Below are 24,744 nucleotides of genomic sequence, written 5' to 3'. Positions count from 1 at the left end.
AAAGTCATACTGAGGTACCTATCCCTTCTGACCTATTAGGTTGGCTGTAATAAAAAAGACAAGGGACACCTGAGTGGCTCAGTGGTTGAGCGTCTGCCTTCAGCTCAGGTCGTGATCCTGGGATTCGGGATCTAGTCCCGCATCAGGCTCCCTTTGAGGAGCCCGCTTCTCCCTCTGCCTATGTCTCTACCTCTCTCGAATAAATATATAAATCTTTAAAAAAAAAAAAAAAAAGACAGACAATAAGGATTGGTGAGGATATGTAGAAATTAGAATCCTCCTTTGTAGCTGGTGGGAAAGTAAATGGTGCAGCCACTTTGGAAAACATTCTGGCAGTTCCTCAAAATGTTAAACATACAGTTAATGTATGACACAGCAGTTCTATTCCTAGCTATGTATCCAAGAGAAATGAAAACATAAAACTTGTACATGCATGTTCATATGAGTCTTGTTCATAGTAGCCAAAAAGTTGAAACAACCCAAATGTCCATTACCTGAGGGATGGAAAAATGAATGTGCTATATCCATACAATGAAATATTAATCAGCCATGAAAAGGAATGAGATTTTAACACATACAGCAACATGGATGAACCCTGAATACAGGCTAAGTGAAAGAAGCCAGTCACACTGTGCCACATATTGTCTGACTCCCCTTATCTGAAATGTCCTGAACATTTATAGACAGAAAGTTTCCTGGGCTAGGCCATGGGGAAATGAGAAGTGACTGCTAATAGGTGATGAGATTTCCTTTGGGGGTAATGATGTTCTAAAATTCATTGTGCTGCAAATTGTACAACCCTGTGGATATTCTTAAACTGTGGAATTGTACATTTTAAGAGAGCAAATTTTAGGATATGTAAATTCTATCTCAATAAATAATGATAATACTATCATAGATAGCTTGAAAAAAAAAAAAAAGAAAATGATGGCCTTTCACTGCCACGCTTTGGGCTACCTGGCTACTGGTGGGGCCAGTGACTCAGGCCTTCTGTACATTTTCAGGCCCAGCTCAGACTGTCAAGGCCTACTAGTAGGCCCTTGCAGACAGTTGGATTATTTCATCAGGAAAGAGCACAAGAAGTCTCTCAAATCACATCCTTTTTGTTTTTCCTTTAACCAGTGCTTACCAAAGTTGCAGTCATGAGACATCTCACTGCTCCAAGCATCAGGGGCCTAATCAAATTCAGAACTCAGATAGTTTTTTTTTGTAAGTTCGTGTTCTGGGCCCAGTTTATACATCTTCCTAGACTGGCCAAGCCCCACTCCTTCCCAAGCCATCTTGCCCTGTCTTGCCCTGCTTCCCAGTGAGAGAGGCTGCAGCAGTGACTTTCTGTGGCTCTAGAGTCACAGCCACCTCCATTGCCCCATTTGGCTCAGGTGCTGTGTCAATCTCCCCTAGGGAGTCAAGGCACAGAAGTCTAACTTAACCGGACTCAAGGAGCCTTGGGCTTCCCAGCAGCTGCTCAGAGATGCCCATCCAATCCACACACAGGAAGTTAACACCTATGGAGTAAACTTTGACCAAAAAGGGAGGGGAGACCAAGAGACACTACCCATTGTTTGTTCTGCTTCTCTCACCCCAACTCACTCTTCCAATCTTTGGAGCTATCCCAAGTGACTGAGCGACAACCATGTGTATTTTCTTGTGAGGCCCTAGCCTGCTTGATAACACGTGACCTCATTATTTGTTCTCCTTCCTTCTTTACATCCTCTCTCTTCCTCACTCTTGCTGCCCTGGGCTTCACTGGGCTCCCCAGTGAAACATTAACCCTTAAGCTTTGCCTCAAGCTCTGTTTTCCAGAAAGTCAAGACAGACAAACTATGCATTTACTTGAGACTAAAGTGTTTCTAAACCCTCAAATGCTTTTTGGGCTATTTTCATCATTCTGCATCCTACCTTGCCCCATTAGAGATTTTGTTTGCTTCTCAGGGAGGATGGTACTGGGAAAATAACATTAATCCTTCTCCTGATCTCCTGCACTCCATGGGGTGAGCCACCAGTCCTTGGCAGGAAGGATGGGGGTGTCTGCCCTGCAGCTATCCAGATGCTTTGCTGAAGACTGTGTAAGTTTAGTTCAGGGAATTAAAAATAGGAAGCCCGTTTGGATGTAGGTACTAGTTACATTTCTTCCAATCCATCTTTTATTTATTTATTTATTTTTAAGTAGGCCCGGAGCCCAACACAGAGCTCAAGACATAAGCTGAGATCAAGGGTCAGTCACTCAAGTGTTGGAGCCACCCAGATGCCCCTAAAACTATATTTTCATTTCAATTTATCTGATTCCCAAGCCCTATTTTCATTTGGCTTTCAGAACCTGTGGTAGCAGGGGAGACTATTGTTATGAGTATTACAATAATGGTGATGAGGGCAACCCGGGTGGCTCAGCAGTTTAGCACCCCATTCAGCCCAGGTTGTGATCCTGGAGACCAGGGATCGAGAGTCCCACAACGGGCTCCCTGTATGGGGCCTGCTTCTCCCTCTGCCTGTGTCTCTGCCTCTCTCTCTCTCTCTCTCTGTGTGTCTCTCATAAATAAATAAATAAATAAATAAATAAATAAATAAATAAAATCTTAAAAAATAATAATAATAATGGCAATGAGCCCTCACACCCCCACTGGCTAGAATAGATATCTAAAGAACACCAAATCTTCTGTGGTCCCCAAGCAGGCTGCCCATAGCCAATGGCTCTCCCAGTGTAGTCCCATTGTAGCAGGCAGGCAGGGACTTCATAGGAATGACACTGGTAATAGAGACAACAACGTCTTATTAAAATGTCCATATTTTGTTTGGGGTACACAGTTAAAATGTGTTCCCAGTATTTAAGATATATAGTTTAGGTGATCATTGTGTCACTGACAGGCATGCCTTCCATTGATAAGTTCTAAGGATTTTTTTATTACTATTATTTTCTTTAGTGTGTAGGCTCCAAGTGTCAGATTGGAGATTCCCAGTGGTGTGCCAAGATGTGTTACAGGTGTGTGGAGGAAAGATGGTGCCACACAGCCGTGGAGCAGCTAGCTCCTGGTGACTGCATCCAGCCTCACACATTTAGTTTATCCTGATACAAATATTTTGGTTTACCATGACATGAGCTGTGACATGTGTGCCATGACATGAAAAAGTCTGAGAAGCACCGAAATAAATCAGGCTTTTAATGAGATATTTTGCTCCCCCTGAAGTGGCCCACAAATAGAAAATGTTAGGGAATTACTGATGTAAGAAGCAGGCCAGAGGAATATTCGTTGAACGAATCTGAGTCAATGAAACGAAGACAACCTGTGCTTCCTGTGCCCTCTTAGTGGAGAAATAGGTGGGAAATAGATCTGGTTTATCTGAGTAGACAGATGATTTGGAACAGGGCAACAAGGGAGAATGAGTTGGAAGAGAAGAAAAACAATGTCCTGAGTTTTCCCCTCAGGCCTTCCTACTCCAGTCCCTAAAAGCTCTTTCCTGGCTACTTTTGTTATTTGTATCTCCTGCCCCAGAAGTAACACATACTCTGGCTCTGCCTCCTCCAATGTGTGGTAGACTTTCTGGTCCCCTGAGGGCATGTTTCTTCTCCTCCCACCTCTACATAGATTATGCTGGCTTCCCCAGGAGGCCCCCAGTCCTCCCTTCCTCCCCACCCCTCAAATAGTGGCTGCGAGGCTCCCACAGGTGTGTGTGCCTTTGTTTGCTACTGTGTTTGAACTCCTGGAAAGGAAACTCTTTTTGGTATTCATTGTCACTGAATTAAAAAAGACAGGAGGGGGATCCCTGGGTGGCGCAGCGGTTTGGCGCCTGCCTTTGGCCCAGGGCGCGATCCTGGAGACGCGGGATCGAATCCCACATCAGGCTCCCGGTGCATGGAGCCTGCTTCTCCCTCTGTCTGTGTCTCTGCCTCTCTCTCTCTGTGACTATCATAAATAAATTAAAAAAAAAAAATTAAAAAAAAAATGACAGGAAACACTCTTGCAGCCTCCCAGCAAGCATCCTAGTATGTGATACATTGTCCAAACTACCTCCTTGCCTGAGATTTTTGACCAGTACACACAGAAGATAAACCTCCAACACCCTCTACCCCCCCACCCCCACCCAGCTTCTGAAACACACACACTAAGAGGCTCAGACCCCCTGGCCTGGCCTCTTCCTACACACAAGTGGGGTGACCAGCTGGGTACAACACGTTGCCCAGTCCAGACCCAGCCAGGACTGATCTATCATCCCCATTCTTTTTTTACACTCCTGACATCTAGGTTATCCCAAATATCTCAAATATTCCTCCCTCACCTTGAGAAGGAGGAAAGGCGTGCAGTAGCTGTTTGGAATCCCTGTCTTCAGCACAGGGAGGCTGCCAATGTCCCCAGAGACCTCTCAGCTTGCTCTGGCCCCAGACACTTCATTCTCCCTAAGCAACTTCCCTCTCCCACTTCCCAACCCGTCTCAGAGCTTTTTGCTTCCTCCTGAAGCCCGAAACAAGGACTCCTGCTAGGCCTTCCAGGTATGTGTTCACCTGGTGTCTGCCTGTGTCTCACTAATTCCCTCTGAGGGAGGGAGGGAGGGAGAGAGGGAGGGGACAAGGGCGACCACGACTAGGAGAGAGCAGTTATTTTCAAGGGGTGCCAGGAGGCCCCAAGAAGCTTAGTAACTAAATACCCACCCCTACCTTGTAGGCCCACAGTTCCTCAAATGGGAGCACAGAGAAAAGGGAACCAGGCAGGAAAATGGAAGAAAAATTTTGAATTCAAAACTCAACCATAGCTCCATAGACACCTGAAGTTCTTTTTTTTTTTTTTTTTTTTAAGATTTTATTTATTTATTCATGAGCAACACAGAGAGAGAGACGGAGACACAGGCAGAGGGAGACACAGGCAGAGGGAGAAGCAGGCTCCATGCAGGGAGCCCGACATGGGACTCGATCCCGGGTCTCCAGGATCACTCCCAGGGCTGCAGGCGGTGCCAAACCGCTGCGCCACTGGAGCTGCCCACACCTGAAATTCTTATTTTTCATTTGTAATAATCCTTGTCTGATTTTAAAAGTAGTATCTTCTGGGGAGCCTGCCTGGCTCAGTAGGGAGAGCACATAACTCTTGATCTTGGGGTCATGAGTTCTAGCTCCACGTTAGATGTAGAGATTACTTTAAAGATGATAGATAGGGGATCCCTGAGTGGCCCAGCAGTTTGGCACCTGCCTTTGGCCCAGGGTGCAATCCTGGAGACGCGGGATCGAATCCCACATCAGGCTCCCGGTGCATGGAGCCTGCTTCTTCCTCTGCTTATGTCTCTGCCCCTCTCTCTCTCTCTCTCTCTCTCTCTCTCTGTGTGTGTGACTATCATAAATAAATGAAAAAAGTAAAGATGATAGGTAGATGTAGTATCTTCCCAGTGTGAAAAACTTAGAACATGTAAAGTAAATAACAGTCATCCATAACTCTACGTCCCAGGGGAAAAATACCTTGATATTTGGCATATTTTCATTTTTATGTTTACATGGTTTCACATAATTGATGTATACTATATATATGCATTTGTATCAGTTTTTTACACTTACTAAATCATATGCACCTGCTCCTACCATTGTTTTTAGCTGTTGCAAATTCTTCCATCACATGGATGTACCATCATGTATTTGTTGATCAGTTTATGTATACTTGCTCCCTCCCTTTTTCTCTTGTTATAATTAACACTGTGTGCTTGTATATCACATTCCCATTTTTTAAAAATGTCTTAGGACATATTCCAAATAAAGTGGAACTCCTGGGCAAGAGGTGTGAACTGGATTTTCAGAAGGTTGTACAGCTGCAATCAGTAATAAATCATGGACGCCCCTTCCCCGCTCAAATGAACTTGGTTCATTAACAAGTTTGCTCTTCTGGGATGCTGAAGGAGGAAGGGAGCCTTCCCCTGAGATCTTCAGAATGTTGTGCTAGAGCTGAATTGGTGTTGGGCCACAGCTGGAGGCTGCACTCGGTGTGGCCTGAGGCACGGCCCCAGCCAGTCCAAGAGACTAGAATACTTATGGAAAGTCAATGTTCACAATTGTTTTTGTGGATCTGAGTGATCATATCCATTTGTCTCACAGTACTTAGAAGCTCCACACGGGTGAGAACTGGTCTCTCTTACATAGATTCTCAGTACCCGGCACAATCAACTGGTGTACACAGTCCAAGTAAGGATTTATTATATATGTGCTTAGATGGAATTCCTCACCTTCCTTTTCATTTTACTAAGGCCCCTTTCTAGATTTCTTTTTTTTTAAATAAATATTTTATTTATTCATGAGAGACACAGAGAGAGAGGCAGAGACACAGGCAGAGGGAGAAGCAGGCTCCCCACAAGAGCCCAATGTGGGACTCGATCCCAGGACCCTGGTATCCCGCCCTAAGCCCAAGGCAGACCACTGAGCCACTCAGGTGTCCCTCCTTTCTAGATTTCTATCTCAGGTGGCCATGGCCCATTTCTGTGAAGAATTTTTCTGCTGGTCTTCCTTGCCATCTAAGAAAGAAGGCCCTGGGAGTTCCTGTGGCACAGAGGCATTCCGTCCAACAGCATCAGTTCTCATCCTCTTTCCTTCCCTTGTTCTGTTCTGCTCCCTCACTGCTGCATTCTGTCTGTATCAGACACACAGTGACCCCCTCAACCCACCGCACCCACGCCCCACACTGACTTCTCACATCACACCTTCCATGAGGAAGCCACTGCTGCCAGGCCCACCAGTGGGCCCTCTCTTGTCTCCCTCCCTGTCACCCAAGCAGGACCCCCTCACGCCTAACCTGAGCGCGAGTGTGCCCGCACTGGGAGGAAAATCACAGTGTTAGAGTTTGCTTCCCACTGCCTTCCAGCTCTCTACCAGATCAGTAATTAAGTCAGGGAGAGAAAAGAAAAGAATCTGTAAATGTGTTTGGTACGACTTGTTTTGGAGAAATAAATGTTTGTTGGTTATTAGATACCTTTCTCTCAAACCCTGCTGGGTTTTGATTGGTGTCCCTCGAGCTCCCACACACAGATTGCTAGAATTAAATTTCTCTCGCTGAGGGATAACAATGTGTCTGCTCTTGAGATAACAGAGTGCATTTCCAACCCCTCCTCTGTTTCTAGGGGAAAGGAAGGAGATACTGAGTCAGAAGATTATGCCAAGGAGCCTTCCTTTGGCTGCCTGCCTTCTGGAATGGAATAACCCTGCTTGCAGTGGTCAGCTGTGCTAACAGTGTTCGTTTTCAGCACAGGTGGAAACACTTCATCCCATGGTACCTTGGTTTCTGGGGCAGTGCCATTTCAGGTGTTTATTATTTGGTCAGTTTTATTAATACCTGGAAGCCAAGGGTTTGCTGGAGCAATCCCTAAACAAATAAAAAACAAAACAATCATTTACATATACACAAGGAAACAAACAAAAACCTGTCCAATCACACAGATGGTCTTCCAGTGTTTTCCTCGGGTGAAAATTTCCTCAAATGAGACTATATTTGCTAAATTATGAACACATTGACTATTCACTGCCTGGAATCAGGAACATCGAGTCTACTGACTAAACATGAAACTGATCTTCACAAGCTGGCAAAGATTTGGCCAGATATGAAAGAAAATTCCAGTACAAACTTTCAACCTTACGCAGACCTGTCCCCAGTCTCGGAAGACAAGCTGCTACCACTCTGTGAAAATCAGAAGCTCTCTGTTGGTGAAAGAGAATGCCAAATGGAGACCTTGATATTTATGCCTTGCAACTTGGCCCATAAGTACAATATTGCCCCGAGGGTTCTGAATTCCATGAGCAACGTGTTCATTCATCCGACATTCATTATGCACTCACTTTGGGAATAAAAAGATTTGTAATATGAGATATCTGGCCTCAAGATATTTCTAAGGCTCTTAGGGAGACTGAAACACAATTATAACGCAGGTGAATCTTTTTCTTTATCTCTTTTTTTGGTTAGGACACATGTAAATGCATGACATATGTAGTAGAGTCATCTAAGAATCCACTTGGGCTCCCTTTTGCTGCTGTGGATGCCTTAGAGGGAATGAAAGGCATTTCCCCTCCCAGTATGGTAGGGCAGGCCTCTATTCCAATTCCTGGGAAATCTTTACCTTCAGGAAGTGATAATGGGAGGTACTGTAATCTCCTATCAGTGAGATTAGATTTTATTGTCTAAGAAAGGGGTGGGATATTCAAGGAGTTGGAAAGAGTCTGAAGCTAGGTTCCTGGAGAGGTTCAAGCACTGGAACGAAGAATAGGTTGGTTAAGATCCCAAGGCCTGGGGGAGGGGTGGAGATGCTCAAATTCTGAGCAGGGAGCTGAACCAGGAGGCAGCTGGATCCTATGGAACGGGTCAGTGACTATGACAGTCTAGGATGGGGCCTGAAGCAGCAGCTCCGGCTCATAGCACAGAAACAGCAGAGCAGAAAAAAGAAGGGGTGGTGGTGGTTGGACACGCCTGGGTGGCTTAGTGGTTGAGCGTCTGCCTTTGGCTCCGGTCCTAGTCCCAGAGTTTTGGGATCAAGTCCCGTATACGGCTCCCCATGGGGAGCCTGTTTCTCCCTCTGTCTGTGTCTCTGCCTCTCTCTATGTCTCTCATCAATAAATGAATAAAATCTTAAGAAAAAGAAAGAAGAGGGATCCCTGGGTGGCGCAGCGGTTTAGCGCCTGCCTTTGGCCCAGGGGGCGATCCTGGAGACCCGGGATTGAATCCCACGTCGGGCTCCCGGTGCATGGAGCCTGCTTCTCCCTCTGCCTATGTCTCTGCCTCTCTCTCTCTCTCACTGTGTGCCTATCATAAATAAAATAAAAAGAAAAAAATTAAAAAAAAAAAGAAAAAGAAAGAAAGAAAAGAAAGAGAAGAAAGCAGAGCCAACCAGGGCCTCCAGCAGGGCCTCCTGCTGGAGGACTAGGAGTCTGGGGTATGCCTTCTAAGCACTCCATGGTTGAGTGATGATCCAAAAGAGTGGAACCCATCTCTGGAACAATTAATATCAGACTTCTCTCTAATCCAGGTGGGTGGGCTTGGAGTGGTTCTAATTAATGCCGAAAACTTTTTTTTTTTTTAAGATTTTATTCATTCATTCATTCATTCATTCATGAGAGACACAGGCAGAGGGAGAAGCAGGTTTGTGTTGTCTGCTTGGTCTTCTCACTCTGCAGTCTCAGGATTATTTCTGTGATGAGGGGAGCACCAAACATTAGTTTTGTTTTGTTTTTTAAAGATCTTATTTATTCATGATAGACATAGACATAGAGAGAGAGAGGCGCAGAGACACAGGCAGAGGGAGAAGCAGGCTCCACGCAGGGAGCCCGACGTGGGACTCGATCCCGGGACCCCAGGATCACGCCCTGGGCTGAAGGCAGGCGCTAAACTGCTGAATCACCCAGGGATCCCCCCCTTTTTAAAAAATAACATAACTGATACTCTCACTGTTGTTGAACAGTTCATATCTGCTACCTGTGTGGGACGCTCGGTCTGGACATGTAGCCCAAAGTGAGGAATTTCAGGGAGGGCTTCCTGGAGGCGGTGACCCTTTAGCTGAGAGCTAGAACATCTAAATGGATTTAGGCTAAGGAGGGATTTGGGATAGCAGAAAAAGAGGTATTTAGGGAAGAAGAGGCACAGTTAAAGGGCATGAGGGGAGACAATGGGGTACCTAGAACACAGCAGAACATGTTAGATGGGCTCCTGGTAGTTCAGGGAGGCTGGGGAGCAGGGAGGGAGGAGAGAAGAAGAAGTTCCATATTCCATCTACCACAGGGTCTAGAGGTAGGTAACTTTCAGGATGTTCCCAAACCACTTCTCTGTCCTTGCCCAGAACCCCCATCTCCTCAAAGCGTAAGCTATCAGTCTATTACAGCTGCCAGCCTTTGGTAGCAGAAAGTACTGAGCACACAGCCTTCCTTTCCTTCTAGCTAGGATAACTCCAATTTTGTTGGGGAAATCCATCTTCCTTCACACCGATACATGTCAGTGTGAAGTGATACGCTAAACCAATAATAATCATCTCTTTCCCGTGCTAGAGATTTCAGAATAGAATGTAATACAATTTCTGATCTCTGAGACATAAAAGGGAGACAATGCAGGCCTTCTGGGAAAGAGTTCTTTGTTCCTAAAATGCAGTGGAAGAAACAGAGCCTCCTCTTTTGAGAGATGTTAGTGGGTCTGCTTGTGACTCTGGAGCTGGGTCAACCATCTTAGGGGCCATTTGAGAAGCCAGCCAGGAGGTGGCCTGACACTTTGAGGATATGACAATCTGTTACTCTTGACCGTCACTTCCTACTTTGCTAGCTCACTTGCTCTGGGACCTTCCACTCCATTGATCGTTCAGCGTCATCAGGACAACACTGCAGTGTCACTGTCCACCCCCTCTTCAGGTACTTACATCCTTCTTACCCACTTAGGTTCCTTGGTCCATCGCTGTATTTGTTTGCTAGGTCTGCCATAGCAAAATCTCATAGACTGGGTAACTTAAACAGCAGGAATTTATTTTCTCATAGTTTTGGAGGCTGGAAGGCCAAGATTAAGGTGTCAGAATGATTGGTTTCATCTGAGGTCTCTCTGCTGGGCTTGCAGAGGGCCACCCTCTTGTTGCTCCCTCCCACAGTCATCTCCTTGTGGCCCTTGTGTGTCTTCCTCTTATATAAACCCCACTCTGATTGGATTAGGGCTCTATCCTATGGATTATATTTTAACTTAATTGCCCCTTTAAAGATGTTAGCCACAAATACAGTTACACTTTGAAGTACTGGGGACTGGGACTTCAAAATATGGATTTGGGGGATGCCTGGGTGGCTCAGTGGTTGAGCATCTGCCTTTAGCTCAGGGCATGATCCCGGAGTTCCAGGATTGAGTCCTGCATTGGGCTCTTGCAGGGAGCCTGCTTCTCCCTCTGCCTGTGTCTCTGCCTCTCTCATGAATAAATAAATAAGTCTTAAAAAATCAAAAAACAAAATATGGATTTGGGGGAGTACTTGGCTGGCTCAATCAAAAGAGCATGTGACTCGATCTTGGGGTTATAAATTCGAGCCCCACATTGGGCATAGAGATTATTCAAATAAATATATATATATTTAAAGATTTTATTTATTTATTCATGAGAGACACAGAGAGAAAGGCACTGGGAGAAGCAGGCTCCATGCAGGGAGCCTGATGTGGCACTCGATCCCAGGACCCCAGCGTCACACACTGAGTGGAAGGCAGACACTCAACCGCTAAGCCACCCAGGTGTCCTTTAAATAAATACTTTTTAAAATATGGATACGTCGATTGGGTGTCTGCCTTCAGCTCAGGTCATGATCCCAGAGTCCCAGAATGGAGCCCCTCCACTCTCCCCTCCCTCCAGGGAGCCTGCTTCTCCCTCTGCCCTTCACCCTACTCATGTCTCTCTTCTCTCTCTCAAATAAATCAATAAAAGCCTAGAAAAAAAAGTATGGGTTTGGGGACAGAATTCATCCCATAGTAATCACTGTAGTGACTCTCTTACATGTACCACACAACACACTCCCTTACTGTCTCTTCCACCATGGTGTTCACCTGGTGAAACCCAACTCTAGTTGGAATCTAACTGTCACAGGCTGAATTGTGTCCCACTGAAAGATGTATTGAAGTGAATATATAGATATGACCTGGTTTGCAAATTGGATCTTTTCAGGTGTACCTAAGTTAAGAAGAGGTGATACTAGATTAGTGCGGGTCTTTTTTTTTTTTTTTTTTTTTTTTATATTTATTTGTGATAGAGAGAGAGAGAGAGAGAGAGGCAGAGACACAGGCAGAGGGAGAAGCAGGCTCCATGCACCGGGAGCCCGACGTGGGATTCGATCCCGGGTCTCCAGGATCGCGCCCCGGGCCAAAGGCAGGCGCCAAACCGCTGCGCCACCCAGGGATCCCGATTAGTGCGGGTCTTAATCCAATGACCCATCTCCTAATAAGAACAGAGAAATTTGGACACAGCCACAGAAGGGGAGAATGCCATGTGACCACAGAGACAGAGTCTGGAGAGATGTGCCTCCCAGCCAAGTAATGCCAAAGATTGCTGGTGACCACCAGAAACTAGGGAGAGCCTTCAAGACAGCATAGCTCGGCTGATACCTTTTCAGACTTCTAGCTTCTAGAACTGTGAGGGAATAAATTTCTGTTATTTTAAGCCACTTGGTTTGTGATAACTTGTTATATCAGTTCTAGGAAATGAGCATACCGACTGTCCAGTGACTATGCATTTGCTCAGTCTAATGTCATTTATGCAAAACACAAAATCATACTGATTAGTTTCACATTAAACTTTTGACAATTTCGGGACACCTGGGTGGCTCAGTCGGTTGAGCGTCTGCCTTTGTCTTAGGTCATGATCCTAGGACCCAAGCCCCGTATTGGGCTACCTGTTCCATGGGAAGTCTGCTTCTCCCTCTTCCTCTACCTGCAGCGTGTATTTTCTCTCTCTTTCTGTCAAACAAATAAATAAAATCTTTAAAAAAAAATTGTTTTGACAATTTCAGTGTACCATCAATACTACCCAGGTGGTATATTTGCTCTCCCACTCTGTCCTAGAACATTTATCATGCTCCCTGTCATGGTCACTATTGCTGCATAACTAATTAACCTGAAATTTCGTGGTTTAAAACCATCAAATGTACTCAGACAACAACTTTCAAGTTGATGTCTCTGACCCAACCTCTTCCTTCCTGGAGGTACAGATCCATATACTGGACTAATTTCCTTCCTTCCTTCCTTCCAACATTTACTTGTGTGGATGGATTCAATGGGTCAGGAGTTCAGGCCTAGGGATAATGGTTGTCTCTGCTCCATGATGTCTGGAGATGAGCTAGAAAGAGCCAGAGGCCAGAGGTGAATTGACAACTGTCTAGGAGCTCCTCCCCTTCCCTCGCATGTTTGAGTCAGGCCTAGGATGACAATGACTCCTAAATTAAGACTACCACCAGAGTGCCTACACATGGCATCTTGATGGGGTTATTCATTTTTTACTTCCATGGATTCTGTCTAATGTGTAAGACATCTTTGCCTAACTGCATGGTATATTCTTGAATGCAAATCTTTCCTACTTACCCTGATCGTAACAGAGGTCACAGCTGCCCTGGAGGATCAGTTCTTTGCTCCCTACATGGAAGTCATTCATAAATGTGTCCATGAGAGACACCTGGGTGGCTCAGAGGTTGAGCACCTGCCTTCGGCTCCGGGTGTGATCCTGGAGACCCAGATCGAGTCCCACATCCGGCTCCCTGCATGGATCCTGCTTCTCCCTCTGCCTGTGTCTCTGCCTCTCTCTCTCTCTCTCTGTGTGTCTCTCATGAATAAGTAAATAAAATCTTTTAAAAAATAAAGAAAGAAAGAAATGTGTCAATGAATTTATAAGCCTTCAGTTCTCCATGATAAAGCATATTCTGCTGAAAACTACTCTAGTGACTTCTGTTTCCAGGACCAAACCCTGACTGATACACATATTTGGTCTTGTCTCCTGAACAGAAGAGGAATCACCTTTGTTCCTAGGACCATCTCCAATCTCTTTGCCCTTGATATAGTTCCCTCTTTTTCTACTCAAACACGTTGCTTCTGCAGTTAACACACTTTCCCTCTTTCTCTTGTTCTCTTATATCAGCACTGTTCGTCATGTCTGCCCCTCCCCTCACTACTGGATCATTCCCTCAGCATAAAGACACTCAGTAACATCCCTTCTCTTGCAACAAAAACAAGCAAAGTGCTCTTCTAGCCACCACTCCCATTCCCCTTAGAGCAAAAGCCCATCAGTGGTGTTATCTGTATCTGTCTTCGTTACACACACACACACACACACACACACACCTCATTGGTCTCTTCACCCCCATCCCATCTGGACTTTGCCCCCACCACTGCACTGAAACCACAGCCTCCAGCTTCCCAAGGTCACCGTCAATCCTCAGCCCTCATCTTAGTCAAATGACACCATTGACCATCTTCTCCTTAAAACTTCTTCATCACCTGTCTTTCAGGACACGTCCTTTCATGTCCTAGGTCCCTCCACCTCCCCTCTTTTTGGCTTTTAAATATCAGGGTTCCCAGAGCTCGGTTCCTTGATTCTCCCAGATGACTTCCTCCAGGTCCATGACTTTAACACCAAGTTTATACCTCTAACCCAGCCTCTTCCTGTGGGTCCAGGCTCATGTACTATAGTCTCTTTCTCTCTTTTTTCTTTCTTTCTTTCTTTCTTTCTTTCTTTCTTTCTTTCTTTCTTTCTTTCTTTCTTTCATCTTATTTATTTGGGAGAGACAAAGGACAGAGGGAGAAGCCAACTCCCCACTGAGCCGGGAGCCTGATACAGGGCTCAATCCCAGGACCCCAAGATCATGACCTAGCTGAAAGCAGACGCTTAACCAACTGAGCCACCCAGGCACCCTTTGCCAAAGATTTCTAATGAGTATCTCAGAGTAACTATGTGTTCCCTCTACCAGCTCAGACCCAAACCACGACAGTTGTTCTTTGTTGAATAGAGTAAGCAAGGCTCAGAGCATGCTGATACCCGACCCCCACCCCCGTAAAATCTCAACCCTGAAGTTAGGTAAAATCTGCCCTTTTATCTCTGTTTCTGTCTCTCTGTCTCTCTGTGTCTCTCTCAGGCTCCAACTGGTACTACTTTGGATCATTAGCAAGCTGAGAAAATGGACACTCTGGACATACGTATTCAGGAGCTAAGTCATACAGGGTAGGCATACAATCCTAAATAGATAAGAGACTGTAGAACACTTACCTTCCAGAGCTGGTGCCCCAGATAATGATCACAATATCTCACATTGTATATAATTTTACACACTTTACAAAGGGTTTTTACAAATGTTTCCATATTTAATTTTCACAGGAATCCTGTGAAAAAGGCAGTACAGGTGTTATTTATCCTAATTTTTTATGAGGAGAGACATTGGATTGCCCACCACATCCTGTGTACAGAGCTACTCAGGTACTGAGCCTTGATCTTCTCACTCCAGGCCAAGCAAGGTCATGGCCCAGATCTCCACCCTCTTAGATGTTGAGATTCCCCTAGAGAGATGACTATGTGCTGGGGTCTTCAAACATATGTATGTATGTATTTTTAAATATTTTATTTATTTACTCATGAGAGATGGAGAGAGAGAGGCAGAGACACAGGCAGAGGGAGAAGAAGAAGCTTCCCATGCAGGGAGCCTGACGTGGGACTTGATCCCAGGTCTCCAGGATCACGCCCTAGACTGAAGGTGGCACTAAACCACTGAGCCATCCGGGCTACCCTTCAAATATATTTAATATAGATACATTACCTGGGCTCAAGGACTTTTCAATCTAGTAATGAAAAAACAAAAGCAAGTTCTAGACATATGCAGAAATAAGAAAATTCTGAAATAGAATGTGACAAGGTCAAAAGTATTAGAGCACAAGTATTTGCAACCTTACTCTCCTCCCAAGTTCGACCTAAGAGGCTGAGTTCTGAGTGTTTGCATCCACCCCAAACCCATATGGGACCTTTGGAAGGTAATTACATTTGGATAAAGTCGGGACGCTGGGGTGGCTCAGTGGTTGAGCATCTGCCTTCGGCTCAGGGCATGATCCTGGAGTCATGGAATCGAGTTCCACATTGGGCTCCTTGCATGGAGACTGCTTCTCCCTCTGCCTCTCTCTGTGTCTCTTATGAATAAGTAAATAAAATCTTAAAAAGAGAGAAAGAGAGTTGGATGAAGTCATGAGAATGGCCCCCTATGATGGATGGGATTAAGTGTCCTTATAAAATGAAGAGACTGGAGTGCTCTCTCTCCAGCGTATGAGGAGACAGCAAGAAGGCAGCCATCTGCAAACCAGGAAGCAGGCACTCACCAGACACAGAATCTGCCAGCACCTTTGTCTTGGACTTCCCAGCTTCCACAATGGTTCCCAGCTTCCACAATGGTTTCCAGCTTCCACAATGGTTCCCAGCTTCCACAATGGTGAGAAATAAATGTTGTTTAAGCTTCCCAGTCTATGGTATTTTGTTACAGCAGCCCAAGCTAAGACACTGAACTTCCTCAGAATCAGTTGTGTGGGGTGAAGCTCTAGGGCTGGAAGAAGTTTAGAGAGGGGTACCTGGGTGACTCAGTTGGTTAGGCATCTGCCTTTGACTCAGGTCATGATCCCAGAGTCCTGGGATTGAGCCCCACCTTGGGGTCCCTCTCAGTGGGGAGTCTGCTTCTCCCTCTCCATCTGTCTGCCACTCCCCCTGCTTGTGCTCTCTTTCTCTCTCTGTCAAATAACTAAATAAAATCTTTTTAAAAAGAGAGAAAGGAACTTTAGAGAAGATGTATGGAGGGTGGGGAGGACAGGGAGGTCGGAGCAATATCTCTACCACAGGAAGCATGACGGTAGAAGCAACAGATGCACAGAGACTTCATAGCAAGCCTGTGGTAGAGGGTGAGAGCAAGGCTTATTTCCATCTCCCAATCTTGGCTAGAGAATCTGATTTAGGAGCTACTCTAACTTCCCTCCAGGTCCCAGGTGTGCATGTGTGCATGTGTGCGTGCATGCATGCGTGTGTGTGTGTGTGTGTGAATTTCTTGGGGACAGGGGAGGTCATAGAGCAGAGACATTCAAGGTGAATTGCCCATCAGAGATACCTCCATCATGGACTTCAGGAATGTAGTCCCTGAAGGGATCCACCAACAGGTTTCCAGACCAGCGAGAGGAAGAGTGAGGGCCCCGGCTGCTCTGCACCTGCTCCTTCCTTTCCTTTCACCCCAGGGCTGAGGAAGAGTCATCTTTTTTTGGCAAAAGGAAGAGCTCCTCACCTAGCTACAGGACTGCTACCAAAGAAGAGGGGCACAGAAAGGAGAGTCACTCAGGCAATTTGGGAGGATATGTGTAAGTGCTCTGAGTTGATTGAACAGGAAAGACTCAAAAGTAGGAGTAGATTTTGAAAGATAAGATGTAGAATCACTGGGGTGCCTGGGTGGCTCTTTTGGTTGAACATTGGACTCTTGGTTTTGGCTCAGGTCATGATCTCTGGGTAGTAGGATCGAGCCCCACGTTGGCCTCCACACTCAGCGCAGAGCCTGCTTTGGAATCTTTGCCTCTCCCTCTGCCTCTCCCCCACCTCGAAAAAACCAAATAAATAAAATTTAAAAATCTTTAAAAATGTATTTTATTTATTCATTTGAGAGAGACAGAGAGCATGAGTGAGGGGAGAGGCAGAGGGAGAGGGAAAAGCAGAATCCCCAGTAAGCAGGGAGTCCAACTCAGGGCTCGATTCCAGGACACGGAGATCATGACCTGAGCCAAAGACAGATGCTTAAGCATTTGAGCCATCCAAGCCCCCAGATTTAAAAACCTTAAAAAAAATAAAAGGTACAGAACCACCACTAGCCTGGGTAGAGACTACAGTTCCAGGACCACACATCAGCTTGCATGAATGATCTGAAGTGATGTCAAAGCCTGGAAGGCATTGAGGTGACCAGCCACAGTTACACACACACAGCAAGTGAGTGATAACAACTTTGCTGATCATGTAGAGTAGATTGAAATGAGGGTGAAGAAGGAAGCTTCTCTCACGAACCCCAGGTGTACATTTCCAGGTGTCTGTTGGAAATCTCCAAACAACATGCTTGAAGTCTTTCTCCAGTGTCTTTCTCTCAATCCTGCTCCAGTGTCCCCTGTGTGTATTCACAGCACTCTTATCTTCCTACTTGCCCAGCTAAGATGCCTCTGCCCCCTGCCTTCCCCTTGCCCTATCCATTATCAAGTGCCATGGATTCCACCTGAAGAAGGTCTTCTAGCCCTCTCTCCTGCAGGCCTGAGCCAGGTCTCCTGCCCAGATCCCACCCATTATAGCAGCTGCCCGTGCCCTCTTCTTTTACATTCCCTTCTGAGTTACCCTTTGCCCTGCTGCCAAGCTTCCTGCCTTCCTAAAGGTGGGTGCCTAGCCCTTGGGTCTAAAGTCCTTGAAACTCTCCTTCTGGGTGTCTACCAGAACCTCGTCCTCAAATGAAGACATGGGTAGATATTACTGATGGGATTGTGGGGAGGGGGACACAAGGCCCCCATCCCCAAAGAAAGACCATTCGCTGATAGGATAAAAAGCCCAGTGCAGTAGCTGTGATATTGTAGCAGAGCCCAGCCAAGACAGGAAGGGATGATTCCATGTGCAATGTGGAGGCTGATTCTAGAAAACAGTTATGTCACCTCCTGGCTTGATAAACATAGGCTGGCCCGAACTGGCTATGGGATAAAACCCCAACTCCTTTGCTCGGTCTACAAAGTTATTTGCAATCTGATCTCACTTTCTCTCCCCTGCTTCCCTCCCCTGTCTGCCACCCCCACACTCTCACTCCACCCTTCCTGAACTGCTCTCATTGCTCTAAACAGGCCTTGACTGTCTATAACAACTTATATTTGCCCATACATTCTTCTACCTGGAATGCCCTCCTTTCTTTATTTCCTGGGCAGACACTCGCTCCTCCTTCAAATGACCTTTGCCTCTGTGAAGCTCTCCCTAACCCCCAGGGCTGGATTCACTCAGACCTTGGCTCATTGTTTGGTGCCAATCATATCTGCCATAATTTATGTTCTTGCTTGTTTACCTCTAAAAGTTGGTATATTTTAGGGACACTCCCTTCAGTGTCCCTTTTTGGAAAAACACCTTCTCTCACAGGCGCGGAAGGAGCTATATTTCAGACAGGACTCTGCTACCTGTGTCCACAACTAACTGGGCTAGAGCTGGAGCCTGAGCCAAGGACAGCTATCAGTAGGCTGACCATCAACTGTGACTTGCGGCCGCCTCCAGAAGATAAACCAAGGCAATCAGATATCTTTTTAATTTAATTTAATTTAATTTAATTTAATTTAATTTAATTTAATTTAATTTAGTTTAGTTTAGTTTAGTTTTATTTTATTTTATTTTATTTTATTTTATTTTATTTTATTTTATTTTATTTTATTTTATTATTTTATTTATTCATGAGAGACACAGAGAGAGACAGAGAGAGGCAGAGGCACAGGCAGAGGGAGAAGCAGGCTCCAAGCAGGGAGCCCCATGTGGGACTTGACCCCGGGACCCCAGGATCCCACCCTGGGCTGAAGGTGGCGCTAAACTGCTGAGCCATCCAGGCTACCCTCAGATATCTTTGTTGGGAATTTAAAAGTAGAGAATTGAGAAACTGAGCCAGTTAGCAATAGGGATAGAAGCTGAAAGAAAGACTGCCTCAAGAGTAGCCATGGAATGGGGGAGCCACTGGGGCTAGTGTTCAAGATGGGATCATGCAAAGGTGAGGGGCACAGTAGGGCAAGAAAGAGCAGCCTGGCACAGAAAGGCCATGAGATCGGGGGCAGGGGTGAACACAGAAGGCTCCCCACTTTCTGGCTTTCTTGGCTCCTCTACTGGGCTAGAGGAGGTTCCTCTTCCTGCAACAATCCTCCTTCCTTCCTCTTGAAAGAACCTCTGTCCCTTGTAACCAAAAGAGCCTGAGATATTTGGCCCTGGACTGTAAGAGCTTCAGCTTTTCCCACAGTGTTAGCACTGGAGTCAGTGCTTATTGTCTGAAAGTTTTCTTTCTTTCTTTTTTCTTTTTTCTTTTTTTTCAACTTATTCATGAGAGATACAGAGAGAGGCAGAGACTTAGGCAGAGGGAGAAGCAGATTCCCTGTGGGAAGCCCGATGCGAGACTCCATCCCAGGACCCCGGGATCATGACCTGAGACGAAGGCAGGCGCTCAATCAGGCACCCCTGAAAGTTTTCTAAGCGGCGCTTTTCTGGTCTTTGGGTCAGAGAAAGCAGGCTTTTGGCGAAACTTCATCAGTGCCCATTCACATTTCTGGTTTCTGCCTTCTTCAGCCCCATCTCTGAGATATATGAGGGAAAAAAAGATCCAGGAACTCACCAGAGTATCATTCTTTGGGATATGAAGTCCCTTTCTGGCTTGACTTCTGCCCAGCTTTCAAAATCTTCTTATATTTATTTCATGTTGAATAGCTGGGGCTTTGGGCACCTGGGTGGCTCAGTTGGTTAAATGTCTGCCCTTGGCTCAGGTGGTGATCCCAGGGTCTTGGGATCAAGTCCTGCATCAGGCTCTCAGCTTCTCAGGGAGCCTGCTTCTCCCTCTCTCTCTCTGCCTCCCTCGCTCTGTCTCTCATGAATAAATCAATACAAATCTTTAAAAAATAAAAAAATAATAGCTGGGGCTTTTAGTTGCAGCAGTGGGAAGAACAGGAAACGTTTGTCTACTACATCTTCTGAGAAGCCAAAGTTCTTCAAAGAACAATTTTGCAAAATGACCACCAATTACCTTGCACTTAGCCTGAGAAAGAACATACCAGCTGTGCCTGCGTGCCTCTTGCTGTCCCTTCTCAGGTGGCTTCCAGTGGGAACCTCTTCCCTCCACTTTCTCTCTTTTTTTTTAAGATTTTATTTATTGGGCAGCCCGGGTGGCTCAGCAGTTTAGCACCACCTTCAGCCCAGGGCGTGATCCTGGAGACCCGGAATCGAGTCTTGCGTCGGGCTCCCAGCATGGAGCCTGCTTCTCCCTCTGCCTGTGTCTCTGCCTCTCTGTGTCTCTCATGAATAAATAAATAAAATATTTATTTATTATTATTATTATTTTAAAGATTTATTTATTTATTTATTCATGAGAGAGAGAGAGAGAGAGAGAGAGGCAGAGACACAGGCAGAGGGAGAAGCAGGCTCCATGAAGGAAGCCTGACGTGGGACTTGATCCTGGGATTCTGGGATCACAACCGGAGCCAAAGGCAAGACACTTAACCGCTGAGCCACCCAGGAGTCCCTCCTCTACTTTCTTTATAGTTTCCCACACGTGCATATTTGCTTAAATGACATTGGATTATCTTTTAAACCTTATATAATTGGGACCATGCTGTATTATCCAGTCAGCCTTCCTCACTCAGTGGTGTATCATGAGTTCACCAATGCAGGTGAGAGCGGCTATCATTTATGTATTCATTGCTGTATCGTAATCCATTGTATGAATGTACTACGGTTCACATGGATACTCTTTTATTTATTTTTTAGTTTTTTAAAGATTTTATTTATTTGTTCAACGAGAGACACAGAGGCAGAGATATAAGTAGAGGGAGAAGCAGACTCCCTGTGGGGAGCCTGATGCAGGACTCGATCCCAGGACCCCGGGATCACGACCTCAGCAGCCAAAGGCAGACACTCAACCACTGAGCCCCCCAGGTGCCCCTGGATACTCTGTCTTCAATGATGTTTGCATGGTTGCCAGTTTTACGCCCCTGGAACAGTGCCACCATGCATATTCCTGCGTGCATCTTCTGGTGCAAGTGGTGCACTTTCTCTCCTTCTTTGGGTACATACCTTGGAGTGCAGTTTCCTGGCCATGGGATAAGGACCTGCTCACCTTGATGGGGTAAGGTTACCTTCCAGAGTGGCTGTACCAACATTACCAATGGGACTTTTACCTGTTTAGCCCTATTTATGACTGCTTTCTGTTCACTTTTTATGAGACTATAAATATTTTTAAACGTTTTATTCATTTATTTCACACACACACATACACACACACACACAGAAAGCACAAGTGGGGGAGCGGCAGGCAGAGGGAGAGGGAGAAGCAGGCTCCTTGCTGAGCAAGGAGTCAGATGTGGGACTTGATCCCAGGACCCCAGGATCATGACCTGAGCCAAAGGCAGATGCTTAACTGACTGAGCCACCCAGGAGCCCTAAAGAAATATTTTTAAGTGAGAAAAGAAAAATGATAGATGAAGCAGGGGGACAGATGACCCCTGATGTCCCTTCCAGCCTGACATTCAGTGAGGCCATGCCTCTGCCTTGATGCTGGACACATACTCCTGAGTTCTCCTGAGAGACTGAGGTCTGCTCCCTACAATCTCCCCGCCTCTCTGCCCAGGCAGAGGTGATGGGCATGAGATGGAGAGAGGTGCAGACAGATGGCAGGTGAAAGTTACCTTCCCGGAGGACCAGGCACACGTTTCCCCAAGTACCCAGGGAGATGGAAAACTCCAGATGGAGGCCCGTGCAAGTGTCCTGGTGAGCGAGTACCATGGAGCTTTCCCACTGGGGAAGAATTTACAGTCTGAAGAAAAGAAGGCTACAGAGAAGGCATATGCCCCAGGTGTGTGACTGTTCCAGGGACTGTGACCTCCTTGTGGCAGTAACTGTCCACCCCTGGTAATGACTCAGGAACATAGGGGTGACTGAGTTGTCATTGAGCCTTGTTTTGGGGTAGGTAGACGGAGGCAGAGAGGGAGGAGAGGAAGAAGGGAGAGAAGAGAGGAGCTAAGGGTAAGTTTGGCTAGAGGCAGTGCAGTTCTATACCTTCCGGAAGCTGGGATATATAGCCAGCTTGCTTCAACCCTGGGCCTTTGCAGTTCCACTGCCTGGAATGCTTCATGCCTGGTTTTGCTCACTGTCTCCTTCCTGTCTATCAGGGATCAGCTGAAATGTCAGCTTCTCAGAGAGGCCTTCCCAACCTCCTCCTCTAACACGGTTGCCTCCATCCCACCCCACCCCCACTCTTTATCATGCACTTTTATTTTCTTTTAAAATTTTTATTTATTTATGATAGTCACACAGAGAGAGAGAGAGAGAGAGAGAGAGAGAGAGAGAGAGAGAGAGAGGCAGAGGGAGAAGCAGGCTCCATGCACCGGGAGCCCGATGTGGGATTCGATCCCGGGTCTCCAGGATCACGCCCTGGGCCAAAGGCAGGCGCTAAGCCGCTGCACCACCCAGGGGTCCCCATGCACTTTTATTTTCTACAGAGTACTTCATAGCCGGCACTGTTACCTGTCTCCCAAAAGGCCATCCCCCTTCTGCCTGGCCAACAGAACTCTGATTTTGTTCAGGTGACTCTTCCTACCCCCACTCATCTCAGGAGTGAATTTTTTTTTTTAAGATTTTATTTATTCATGAGAATACACAGGAGAGAGAGAGGCAGAGACACAGGCAGAGGGAGAAGCAGGCTCCATGCAGGGAGCCCGACGTGGGACTCGATCCCAGATCTCCAGGATCATGCCCTGGGCCCAAGGCGGCACTATACCTCTGAGCCACCCGGGCTGCCCTCAGGAGTGAATCCTAATTAGCCTAAGCCAATTCTGGTGCTCCCAGTCCCCTTGCCAGTTTGGGACTGATATGTGATGATGTCCTGACCGATGAAAGATGAGGGAAATCTATTGGGGGACTCCTGGGAAATCCTCTTTTAGTTTCTGAAAAGGAGAAACGTGGCATGAAACAGTCCCTCTTTCTTTCCAGAGAATTTTGTCCTGAGTGGGATGACTGGAACTTCAAAACACCCTTCAGGGGCACCTGGGTAGCCCAGTCAGTTATGCGTCTGACTTTGGCTTGGACCATGATTTCCTAGGCAAGTAGGAAATTCTTTATTTTGGAGATTTGGTGTCTGCATAATTTCAATAGAAACCTTACTTTTTAGAGGGGCAGAAATGATGTTTGGCTCCAATCAAAGCGTTGGGGATTTCCAGTTGCAATCCAACAAGGAAGTGAGCTCAAAGAGAGCGTGACGGGTAAGGGCATTGACTCTGAGGTTGGCGTGAATCAGCATCACCCGGAAACTTGTTTAAATAATTCAGACGCCTGGCTCCACCACATGGACTCTGATTTAACGAGTTTAACGTGGAGCCCAGGCATCTGTATGTTTAACAAGCCATCCAGGTAACTTTAACAAGCTACCAATGTTTTGAGACCCGCCTGACCAGGAAGGAGTCTGAACTGAGGAGGGCTGGGAAGAGAGGGGATTCAGCTGCTCTAAGGCCTCAGGCTGCGAGGGAACCTTGAGTCAGGTCCGTGAAGGCCAGAAGGCTTAGAGGTTGGGACCACCTTTCTGTTTAGGTCCAGTTGGGTCTGCAGGTGTTTGGACCACATCAAGCATGAAGAGCAGGTGATTACCTCAGGCCCAGACCTGCCCCTTCCAACAGGCGGCTGGACCTTTGACCTGCTATCCTTTTCTCTGACCCTTACATTTTCTGTTTTCTGGTCAGTTCTAAGGAGGGAGCAGACCTGGCTTGAGTTACTGAAACTTCTGCCGGTAGCTTGGGAGTACGTAAGGACTGGAGATAATCCAACCTGCCACACGTGTCTAAAAATAGAACCAAGCCAGCAAGAAGCCAGCTGGTTAGGGATCCTGAGGCCTTCCTGCATGATGGAGATACCTCTGAGGCATTGCAGCCCTTTGGAAACCATAGCCTTCTTTTCAGCCTGGCCCTTGGCAGCTCCCACTGTGTCAGGTAGCTACCACCTGACCCGAAACAAAGCCACTCTTCTCTGGAGCAGCCAGCCATGCAGGTTCAGCTCTACTGTCATGTTGGGTCAGTTGGGTTCCAGTGGGCCTTTTGAGTCTGCCCTGGCCACCAGGAGGATTATTTTATTTTATTTTATTTTATTTATTTTATTTTATTTTATTTTATTTTATTTTATTTTATTTTATTTTATTTTATTTATTTTATTTTATTTTATTTTATTTTATTTTATATTTATGTATGTGTTTGTTTATTTATACTTATTACTATTATTATTTAAGGAGGCCCCATATCCAGCATGGAGCCCAACGTAGGGCTTAAACTCATGACCAAGAGATTAAGACTTGAGTTGAAATCAAGAGTCAGACATTTAACCAGCTGAGCGACCCAGGAGCCCCGTGGTGGGGCTCTATTTTAAATTGTGACAGGATGGTCCCCATGGAACAGTCGAAGCAAGTACTTAAAATAGAGGGCTCTCTGTTTCCCACTCCTACTTCACTCTTGGCTCACCCTGCCTCCCAGAGAGCAGAGAACTGCCTCAGACTCTTCATTTGTT

The sequence above is a fragment of the Vulpes vulpes genome, chromosome 7, assembly GCF_048418805.1.
Source record: "Vulpes vulpes isolate BD-2025 chromosome 7, VulVul3, whole genome shotgun sequence".
In the NCBI taxonomy this organism is placed as follows: domain Eukaryota; kingdom Metazoa; phylum Chordata; class Mammalia; order Carnivora; family Canidae; genus Vulpes; species Vulpes vulpes.
This window is presented reverse-complemented; position numbering follows the sequence as displayed.